Raw genomic sequence first — 9,973 nt, 5'->3', positions numbered from 1 at the left:
TGTCTGAGAAGCAGCCCTGGGGCACCGGCAGGCGAGGAGAGAGCTGTTCCGGGCCCAACCGCTTTGGGCCTGGCCTCTGTTGCTCTTGTCTGCTCCACAACCAGCTGCTCCAGGTCTGGCTGCTGCCTCTCCAGGCCTGGATGCTGCTGCTCCGGGCCTGGCTGCTCCCAACCTGGCTGTTCCGTGCCCGGATGCTCCCGACCCGACTGCTCCTGGCCTGGCCACTCCCGGCCTGGCTGCTGTAGTCCTGGCCGCTGCTGCTCCGAGGCCGGCTGCTCCCGGCCCAGCTGTTGCCGCTCTAGCCTGGCTGCTCCCGACCTGGCTGCTCTGGGCCCAGCTGCTCCGGGTCTGGCCGCTACGGTCATGGCCGCTCCCAGCCTGGCTGCTCCGGGCTTGGCTGCTGCTGCTAATGGCCTGGCTGCTCCTGACCCGGCTGCTCTGGGCCCGGCTGCTATGTGCCTGGCTGCTCTGGGCCTGGCTGCGCCGGGCCTGGTGGTTCGGGCTTGTCTACTGCTTCTCTTGGACCAGCTGCTCCTGGTCTGGCTGCTCTGGTCCTGGCCGCCCTGGGCTTGGTCGGGTCCACCCCAGGCCTGTCTGCCACTGCCCCAGGCCTGGCTGCTCCGGGCCTGACTGCTGCTGCTCTGGTTCTGGCTGCTGCTGCTCTGGGGCCTGGCTTCTGCTGCTCCGGGTCCGGTTGCCACTGCCCTTGGCGTGGCTACTCTGGGCCTGGCCGCCGCTGCTCCACATTGTCATTTTTTAAAAAAATGCATTTATGTTGCAATGTTGGCTGCTGAGTTGAGTTCTGTCTTAATCTTCGATTTTTCAAGATCTTCTTCGTATTCTTTCTTAAGTAATTTTACTATCTTTTGCTATAACTAGATTTATTCACATTGAAAACTTCTTCGGTTTCTTCCTCCTCGTCCTGGAAGGTCAGCAGGCTGGCCTGCTGCGCCCCTTTGTTCTCCGCGGCCTCCTGTGCGGCTTTGGCCTGCTGTTGGGGTCGGCGCTGCCCAGGAAGTAGCTCCCGGCCTCAGCTCCATGGCCAGCGATCAGCGGTAGAGGACCCAGTGGCACCTCCCCCCCAGGGACCATCGCTCGATCCTTGCTGGTGCCCAGCTTGCCGGTGCCCGCCAGCAGCTCCTGTTCCTCATCACGTTCTTCCCAGACTGGAGCTTTTGTCTCATTCCCACTAGGGCAGTCTAGCATCAGAGTCAACAGACCATCCTCTGCTCAAAATGTGCACGACACCGGGGACTCTGCCTTTCGCAGCTCCCCTGGGATTCCGCCTCATAGCCTCCTCTCCCTCTGTTTGAGGTTGGGTCCCCTGGGACTGGCATAGAACTGGGGTTCAGAGCTTTCGGAACTGGGGCTCAGCACAGCCAGAGCTTTTGTTTCCTTCCCGCTAGGGCAATCTCTTCTGGCCTCTTTTGTTTATTTTCTTTTTTAATATGAGCAGTTTTTTATATTTTAATTTATCTGTATTGTTGAGCGAATTAAAGATGTCTCCCACTTACCCCCCTATTACCCCATTCCACCAGGCTTCTGCCCCATCCCAGGCCTTCACCACACTATTGCCTGTGGCCATGGGTTATGCATATATGCATACTTGTCATGCAAGTTCTTTGGTTAATATATATTCTAAATGCACTAAAATGCCTACCAATAAAAAATATCTACTACTGTGAACTGGTAAAGCAAAAAGTTCTAAGAAAAATAATTTTCTTTTTTATTTTATATTTATAAGACCTGGTTTAAGAAAGGTATTAATAGTACTTTAAGCAGACACAGACAGCCAAAACCGGGTTGGCTCAGTAGATAGAGCATCGATCTGCAGATTGAAAGGTTCCAGGTTCAATTCCAGTCAACGGCATGTACCTTGGTTGCGGGCGCATCCCCAGTAGGGGGGGTGTGTGCAAGAAGCAGTGATCTATATTTCTCTCTCATTGATGTTTATAACTCTCTATCCCTCTCTCTCTTCCTCTCTGAAAAAAATCAATAATAATATATATACATATACATATACATACATATATATATACACACATACATACATACATACATACATACATGTATATATATATATGTGTGTGTGTGTGTGTGTGTGTATGACAGACGCAGACAGAATCACTTGTCATCCTCAAAGGAGATGCTCTAAGGTAGTCTTGATTTGAAAAGTAAACTCCTTAAGAATACTTTCACCTTTGTCTTACTATAGCATAAAATCCCTCTAAAAGGAAATATTTTTCTATGTTCAAGAGACACTAAAAATAAAAGTAAATTCAAGTTTTATGTACCCAGCAGCCCTTCATTACAATAATAATAATAATAATAATAATAATAATAAAAATAAAAAACACCCACAGTCTCTTTCTCTCCTCACCTCCCTTCTTTCCTCTTCTCATTTTTAAGATGAAATTAAGAAAGAAAGATCTAAGGAAATAAACTTCTAATTAATAACTTCAAGGGCAGTTCATGATCTTGAACTGAAGTACCCATAAGCAATAGCTTTCAATATCTTCAACAACCCATGGAATAACAGGTAGAAAGTTAAAAACAAACTTCTAGAAGATATTGTGAATGTGATGGAAAATTGAAGGGCTATAGGTATGTAGCAGGCCAAGAAGAACTTAATTACAATATAACATTTCTTCTGGTAAAATTCTTGGGATAATACAGGCTATCATAAAACATTAAAGTTATCACTCCAATATTGTTCAGAAACATGAAAATTATACTCACATATATTAATTCTACAGAGAGGAAGGGAGAGAGATAGAGAGCTAGAAACGTCGATGAGAGAGAAACATCGACTAGCTGCCTCCTGCACACCCCTCACCGGGGATGTGCCCACAACCAATGTACATGCCCTTGACCGGAATCGAACCCGGGACCTTTCAGTCAGCAGACCGACGCTCTACCACTGAGCCAAACTGGTTTCGGCTAATTCTAAAAAAAAAATTGTGTCAATTAGATGATTGGTTTTATACTGTCTGAATAAAAGCTTAAATAAATTGCTTAAGATTGTATCTTGAGAAGGCAAATCTATCATAATGTTCTACTTGTCTTTGACCAATTCAACTAGAACCCTGAAAATTGAATAAATATCGATAAAACTAAAAACATCAAGCGTCTGCAAGTATCACTGGTGTATCATAAAAAGAAGCATATTATCCTACTATTTGTGATTAAGAGCAAAAAGAGCAAAAAACTTCTACTACTATTGATAGTAGAAGCTGAGGATGGTTTTTCATATAATAAATCGTGACAAAGACTGTGCAGTCTCTATATAAGAAAATGGAGAGAAAACAAAGAGAGAGGTAAATTGGAATGGGAAGATATTTGGGAGAAGGAAAGAAACTGGACAAATACAAAGGTGGTTGGGAAAATGGGGGGAGGGAACATACATCTCTTGCAACAACCTTGCTGCCACACATTTATTTTGAAACCCAAGCACCTTTTTTATAGGAGAAACAGTCAAATCTCTCCACTTGAGAAATAGTAAACAAGGTAATAAAATACATTCCAGTTTATATTCTGCCACAGATTAAGTCCACAGCTTGCATGAAGCATGGTGGGAGGCCCTAGAAAGGGGACTATTCAAAATCTGTGGAGGAAATTTCAGTGACTGTGAGATTCACAATGAAGTTCTGGGAGCAAAGATCATGGCAGGGACTAAAGATAGAAAACATGAGGGACCAGAACAGAATGGGAAAGACTTTATTGAGTGGGTGACATTTTATTAGCTGAGGGGAATTTCACCTGGGGAGAAAAGGGGGAGGGGAAAAAAATATGTAAATAAAGGTAAGGAGAATGAGAACTGAGAACTGTCCGGAAGTTTTAAAGGACATATACAGTATGGAGCTATACAGATGAGGCTGAGAGCTGAAATGGAAGAGAGGGTGATAAAAGCAGACAGTGACCGCCCTTAAAAGTCCCTAAAGTATGTTTTGATTTCAAAATAAATGTGACAACAAGGTTTATTATAACAGAGCCGTTTGCAGAACACTTTTAGTGTCTCACAAAATAGGGTTATTTTTCCTGATTTCGCCATTTTACTTCTTTCTCCCTCCTTTTATTATTAGATTGTTTTTTCCTTCCCATTCTTGAGAATTTGGACTTTGTTTGATATGACATACAGGTGCTTTTAAGCCAGATATTAAACTCGAAGCAAAAATCATGGCTGTGATTGCTTTGTTTGCTTATTATTTATTTTGCTTTATTTTCTCTTTAGCTAAGGTGTTCCCAGATTACTGCCAGCTACAGAGGTACAGGGTAGTTGCTCAATAAATATCTTTGGACTGAATTTTGAGAAGATGAGTTAAACGACATGCTAAGATTTCGTTTTAGTGAATGAATTACAATGAAAGAATGGGTTTGCATTCCTGTGGGTTTCTCTATTTTTTCTTTTCTTACCTTAAGAGCAAATAATCCAATGAATCAGTAACTACTTAAATGTAATAATATTAATACTTTGATGAGTTCAAAAGGAAATTCTGACTGTACACAAAAGATTAAAAAAACCAAGTGAAAACTGTATTTATTCATAGATAAAGAGTATTAAATAATATTAATTTCTGGTTGAATAATCTTTGAAAAGGTGTATATGTGTGTAAGTGAAAGTAGATGATGACATATAATTTTTTGGACTTACATTTTTCTGTGATTGCTGTTCTCACATCTGAACTGGAAGCTTTATTTTTCAAATTCTGAGCCAGTGTAAAAGCATGGTCAAGGTGAGGATGGTGCTGTTCCATGTCCGCCTTTGTGATCTGTTTAAGTAGAAATGATTTTTAAGATCTGTTAATAGGCTGCTCGCCAAGAACACTAAGGAGCAAAACCGGTGGACTGACATCAAAGTTGTCTGTCTCCTGAACAGGACAGTGAGGCATCTGCGATTGTGGCACAGTCAGTCCTAGGTTCAAATCTCAGCTGTACCACTTACCATCTAGATTACTTCACCTGTCTGTGTTTTTGTTTTCACAAGAAGAAATGGTAAGATACTGACAGCTAAGCTGTATCAGGTCTGAGGAGATTAAATGAAGAAGTCCCTTCAAAAACTAAGAACTTCTCTGAAAAGATTAGCAGCGATGCCTATCAGGCCTGCATTGGGTATGAACACAAACCACTGTCACCTTCAGGGATGGCAGTGAAGTATTAGAAAAATGCTAATTGAATAATTGTAAATTAAATAATTTTAGACACAGAAAACTGTTGCTATACACATATCTCTTGATAAGGATGGGAGAAAAGTTAATGTCAGGAAATGGTGTGTTTCAACTATGGAACTAATAGCCCTAAAGACTATTTCCAATAGGTGCAAATGGCATGGCAAAGATTCTCTCCCAGCGCTTCCTCTTTCGGAATTCACTAATTTCGCAAACTCCAATTACTCCTGCAGTGTCAAATGTTACTTCTAAATGGATTATTCACAACTTCCAATCCGGGATCCAGAGAGACATTGCAATGAATGCTGGTCATTTCTTTCTAAATGGCCTAAGAACCTCTCAACACAACACACTTGAAACTGAATCAATCAAACCCTCATCTTCACTTCACGTCTACTATTCCGAATCTCTGCTAATTGCGACAGCATGGTCTTAGCAGCCCAGAAAGGCTCTTTTCTTTGTATTAAGCATCTCTTGCACTATTCCCATTGTTCCTGCTTAAGAGAGATCATTGTTATCCTCAGTCTCCAGCCACAATGTAAAAAAGAAAAGGAGTAAAAACACGTGCCCATGGCTTGCAGATGAAAAGTCCAAAGGGCTCCGCATGGCCTGCAAGCTCCATCAGCGTGAACTCAAGCTGCCCTTGCTATCTCACTTCCTACTGCATTTCTTTGCTGCAGAAATGATGACCCCCATATCCCTCACCCGCCATGCTCCCCCACCTCATGTCTTTATTCTCTCTGCTCCCCAGACCAGCGATGCCATTTACTTGTTCCTACATGTGAAAATCCTACATGGTCTGCCTTCCATCACTGTGGCAGTAACGCTCTCCTTCACCCAGGCTCCCCTATCCCGTCATATGCACCTGCCTATGCCTGTTATTACACTCTGTTCTGTGCAGAGACCATCTACTTGCACACATTAAGTGCCTCCATCATAGCCGGGCATATATGTAATCTGGGATACATGTGGTAACTATCTCAAAAGGTAGTTAAGGAAGTAAACATGTAGATTACTTACAAAAGTGCCCAACACACATTAAGCACTTAATAACAGTTAGCAATCACTGTCATTACTTAATGATTCATTCCAAATATGTCAATTTATATTTAGTATATTCTGTGCCGTATCTCTATTCTCTATACAGCACACAAGCCCAGAAGCCAGCACACACTGAATATGGAAAAATAACCTTACAAATTAGCATGGCATAGTGTGCTAATATATATATATATATATATATATATATATATATATATATATATATATATATATATATATATATATATAATATGATGGTCAGGCATTCTCACTTTTAATGTCAGCAATTAAACAAATTATCACATTATAAAGCAAAAGTTGAAAATGCACTTCAGGAAATTATCATACATCATACGAGGCATTAACTGTAACATTAGTTTACATTGTACTGATGGGACTAGATTTACAATCTCAGTTTCAGATGTGAAAATATACACTGAGTCTACAACTCACGTGGTAAAGGTGATCTTACCAAAACAGCACAAATGCAAGAAAATCTGGACTCTTCCCAGCTAGTCTGGGATGGCTGTTTGGCAGATAAAGAAGTTCTTAAAGCTCACTCCCCCAGAGTTCAGGACAAACAAAAGGGCGCCAGACAGATCATGTCTACCCGTGTGCGGAGGTGTTGCCATGACAAACCTCTATGCTGTGAACCTACTTTCATTCTGGAAATCGTCTTATTGATCTCTCCCACATCCCCGACAGTGACAATGTTGGACTTCAGCATCTGGTCGATCAATATCAGCCAGTCAGCTAGTTCTGTTGTCATTTTATCCAGATCATCAGGTACTGAAATTTCCGAAGTAGGAGGAGCCTGAGCAGGAGGCTCTGAAGCAGAGGACTCTAGCACCACCTTTAGGGGAGCAGGATGAGCTGAAATAAAAAATGTAGCAAAGTACACAGTCAACAGGATATTTTGACTGTAGTGGGGCAATGTTGACATGCATCTGTGTGCTTATATAAAATTTAGATTAGGTTAAAAAATGGTGAGAGTTTTTTATTTCTTCATATGGAAGTGGCAATGGTATTTCCGACAGTATCTTTGGTAGCTGTAAAGCCAATTAAACACCCAGTTATACAATATTCTAGGGCAGCAATAACTCAAAAGTAACTAACACTGACACCAAGAGAAGATATAGTAAGAAATACACCAACTGTGAGAAAATTAGCACTGCTATTTTATTTTGTCAAGCGGTTTGCTTAATTATGAAGCCAACTTATTCATAGTTTTCTGTTTTTTAGAGAGCTTGTAAAGCACTTAACTTTATGATATGAACATTAGCAATTCTTCATCAACATCATTGTGAATACCTAAGTAAGAATATCTATACTAATAAAAGGGTAATATGCTAATTAGAATGGACGTCTTCTAGACATCCTCTGGACAAAGCCAAGGTGGCTGCACTGAGGCAGAGGTGCTTAGGGGCAATCAGGCTGTCAGGGAAGGGAGAGTGGTTAGGGGCAATCAGGCAGGCAGGCAGAGGCAGTTAGGGGTGATCAAGCAGGCAGGCAGGTGAGCGGTTATGAGCCAGCAGTCCCGGATTGTGAGAGAAATGTCTGACTGCGGGTTTAGGTCCAATCCCACAGGGACATCCCCTGAGGGGTCCCGGATTGGAAAGGGTGCAGGCAGGGCTGAGGGACACTCTCCCACCATGCACAAATTTCATGCACCAGACCTCTAATATGTATATATATTCACTACCTGTTACTTAACTCTTTCCCTATAGCTAGATACTTAGTTGGCTCCTTCCATTTGTATAGAGTACTTAACATTTTTCTGATGAACACTTTGGTATCGATTTGCTAAAGCAGAATGACTAGATCAGAAAACATGAAAATAAAAGTAATGTATTTAATATTTATTAGCAAAATAAAATAGCAGTGCTAATTTTCCTTAAAAGTTAAAAACTGAGATTTGCAACAGCAACATGTGGACTCCGCATCCATGATATACACCAATGATACTCTGTCTCAATGGATGAACACAAAGTGCTCACCACTGTGCTCATTTACTTGTTTTTTATTATCAGTGAGAGCAAACTTTTTTTGTTTGTTAACCAAATATAGTATAATTTATAACTGTGGTCTTTATCTGCTTCCTTTTCTATAATATTTGCAAGGACTCATTTTTTATAGGAACGGTGAATCTTGCCATATTGATGAAAACATTGTTTCTACTTTAGGATTTTTAATGTGTGTTTTGTTTTTAACATATAGATGTTATCAAATTTGGGTGATCAGATCCATAAATCTGTCCTGGAAGATTGTTTTTCCAGAACTTTCAGTTAGAGATTCTTGTCTTCTTCAAAATATATATATTGGATATATATTATTCTCTCTCAGTTGTTTGTGCTTATCTTCTGTTTTTAATGATGGAAGGTTGATTGTTTGTCTTTAGTTTTTCACAAGGTAGCTGAATTATTAGAGCCATCTGGAGCCTACTTTAACATACAGTATATTAGATAAGGCGTCAATCCATAAATTCAGCACAACTTAAATTAAAAGCCCCAACAGGTTTGCATATATCTTGACAAAATCATCTACTGAAATTTCCAATTCCAAAATTAAAGGGCCAGTAAGAGTCAAGAGAGAGAGCAGGGCACGGTGTTTCAGAGAGTTTGCAAGGTACGGTGTTACAGCTATGGTGCCATAACCCGTACTCTGATGGGGACAAGGAGAGAAGGAAATAGTGAGAAAACTTTTCCCTCCACACAGAAATGATCATTGGCATCTATCAGTAAATAGCTTCCCTGGGATGGAGAACTCTTCTAAAACCCCATCTCCCACCTGGTTCCGGGATACCTAATCCTTTGTTCTCAGTCATGATCTGCATGCAATTACACCCCTCCCAGGGCATGTTGGGTAATGGTTATAGCTGACTTTCTGAAAACCCGCATGTCCTCAGTTTCCCACCTTGCCTCCTCCCTTCCCTTCCCAGGCTCTCTTGGGGACCAGGTTCCGCTCTTTTTCCAAGAAAGGCAAAAAGCTTATCTCTCATGAGTGCCTTGCAGGCAATTATGTGTTGGGTTTAAAGAAGACATTCCTTTCAAGTAATTGAAAGTAGAGTAACAGATCACAACTGTGTTGTGTTTTTCAGTTTAAAGTTTTCTCTAATTCATATATGATGGTCATAGTTATAATGTCTTGCTATATTTATAAAAAATGGTTAAGGAATAAACTGTATCTTACCAGCAGTTCTTGTCTGAGAAACAGAGCAGGGCTCCTGGCTGCGTTCCTTCAGTGCAGTTGGCACATCTCTGCATACCTATAGCATCCGGCCAAGTGGAAAGAGAAGAGTACCATATAAATAAAGGTGATCTTGTTTCCCAAAGAGAAAGTGTTACCCTACATGACAGCTTTGCTATCCACCGCAGTCTTGCTTAAGCCCCTACTCCACCAACATTACTATCAAAATACCATCCAGCCCAACCGTGTGGCTCAGTGGTTGAGCATCATCCTATGACCCAGATCATGGTTCCTTTCCCATCCAGGGCACATTCCCTGGTCTCAGGGGGCATGCAGGAGTCAGTCATCCAATCAATGGTTCTCTCTCATTACTGATGCTTCTCTCTCCCTCCCTCTCCCATCACCTCTGAAATCAATTAAAAAAAGAAAATAAGAAGGCCATCCATTCCTTAGCTGCCCTGGCCCTTTGTAACATTTAATGCTGTCACACACCCTCCCTTGAACTCTGAACAGTCTGTATTCCTGACTTTCCTCCCACCTCTCTCTGACCTTCTAAGTGTCCTTTACCAGCTCATTCTCAT

At 41.6% G+C, this 9,973-nt stretch overlaps 1 long non-coding RNA gene across 1 annotated transcript; it reads right to left on the bottom strand.

Moving 5' to 3' along the window:
- Window positions 1-4,728: 4,728 nt before the first annotated feature.
- On the bottom strand, window positions 4,729-9,453 carry LOC311614058. The gene is made up of 3 exons (XR_014793571.1): window positions 9,396-9,453; window positions 6,865-7,079; window positions 4,729-4,769 (listed from the first exon to the last, which is right to left on the bottom strand). It is a non-coding gene; the product is annotated as an uncharacterized lncRNA (long non-coding RNA).
- Window positions 9,454-9,973: the final 520 nt, after the last annotated feature.

The sequence above is a fragment of the Pipistrellus hanaki genome (genome assembly GCF_964339955.1).
Source record: "Pipistrellus hanaki genome assembly, chromosome: 20".
NCBI classification, from domain to species: Eukaryota; Metazoa; Chordata; class Mammalia; order Chiroptera; family Vespertilionidae; genus Pipistrellus; species Pipistrellus hanaki.
This window is presented reverse-complemented; position numbering and strand designations above follow the sequence as displayed.